A 1,188-nucleotide genomic window follows, 5' to 3' on the forward strand; every position below is an offset into this window, starting at 1 on the left:
GAAGTGGAAGTGTGCAATGCGGTGAGACAATTTTTTAGCACTGGATACATGCCCCACGGGGTCAATAATAATTTCCTGGTCCTTATTCCAAAGGTGGAGGGAGCAAACACACCGGATAGATTTCGCCCTCTCTGCATGGGCAATTTCTTTTGCAAAATTATTTCTAAAGTTATGGCGATGCGACTGGAACCTCTCCTTCCTTGGCTGATTTCAGAAGAGCAGGGTGCATTTCACAAGGGGAAGTTGATTCATGATAATATCTCTGTGGCCTCTGAGTTAGTAAATTTAATATTCTATATCTCTGTGGCCTCTGAGTTAGTAAATTTAATGTTCTCAGCGACCAGAGTTGGGGGTCTTGGCCTGAAAATTGATATCAGGAAGGCTTACGATACTATTTCTTGGTCTTTCATGTTTCAAGTTTTGAGCAAATTTGGTTTCTCCAATAGTTGGATCAACTGGCTGCATCAACTTCTGATATCGTAAAAAATATCTGTTCTTGTGAACGGAGGTCCTTAGGGTTACTTCGGGGTGGAGCGTAGGCTAAGACAAGGTGATCCTATATCTCCTATGCTATTTATTATAGCCGAAGAAGTTCTATCCAGAGGGCTATCGAGTCTGGTTCAGTGCAAGGAGCTACAGGCAATCCATGGCCCAAGAGGTGCTGCCACTCCTGGGCATATCCTATTCGCGGATGATATTTTCATATTCACCAACGCCTCCTTGAGGTATGTTCGTACCCTGAAAAAATTCTTAAAGAAATACCAAGAATTTTCAGGCCAGTGCATTAGCCTAGAGAAAAGTAAAATCTTCCTCGGGAAGATTGCTCCAGATCGAAAGCAGATCATTGCTGATACCCTCGGAATTCAGATCTATAACTTCCCGACTCGATACTTGGGTGTTGAAATATTTAAGGGAAGAGTGAAGAAAGAGGCCCTTCTGCCAGTGATGGACAAGGTGAAGGGGCGCCTAACGGGTTGGAAAGGCAACCTATTGTCTTTGGCAGGAAGAACAGAATTGGCTAGATCGGTCATTGCAGGTATCCCTAACCATAGTTTTGCTATTTATTGGTGGCCAACTTCCCTGTTAGCAACAATGGAACGGTGGATGAGGAATTTTATCTGGACAGGTGAGATAGAATCTGTAAAAAAAATTACGGTAAAATGGGACGCCCTTTGTAAGCCTAAAGAG

The sequence above is a fragment of the Macadamia integrifolia genome, chromosome 3 (genome assembly GCF_013358625.1).
Source record: "Macadamia integrifolia cultivar HAES 741 chromosome 3, SCU_Mint_v3, whole genome shotgun sequence".
In the NCBI taxonomy this organism is placed as follows: domain Eukaryota; kingdom Viridiplantae; phylum Streptophyta; class Magnoliopsida; order Proteales; family Proteaceae; genus Macadamia; species Macadamia integrifolia.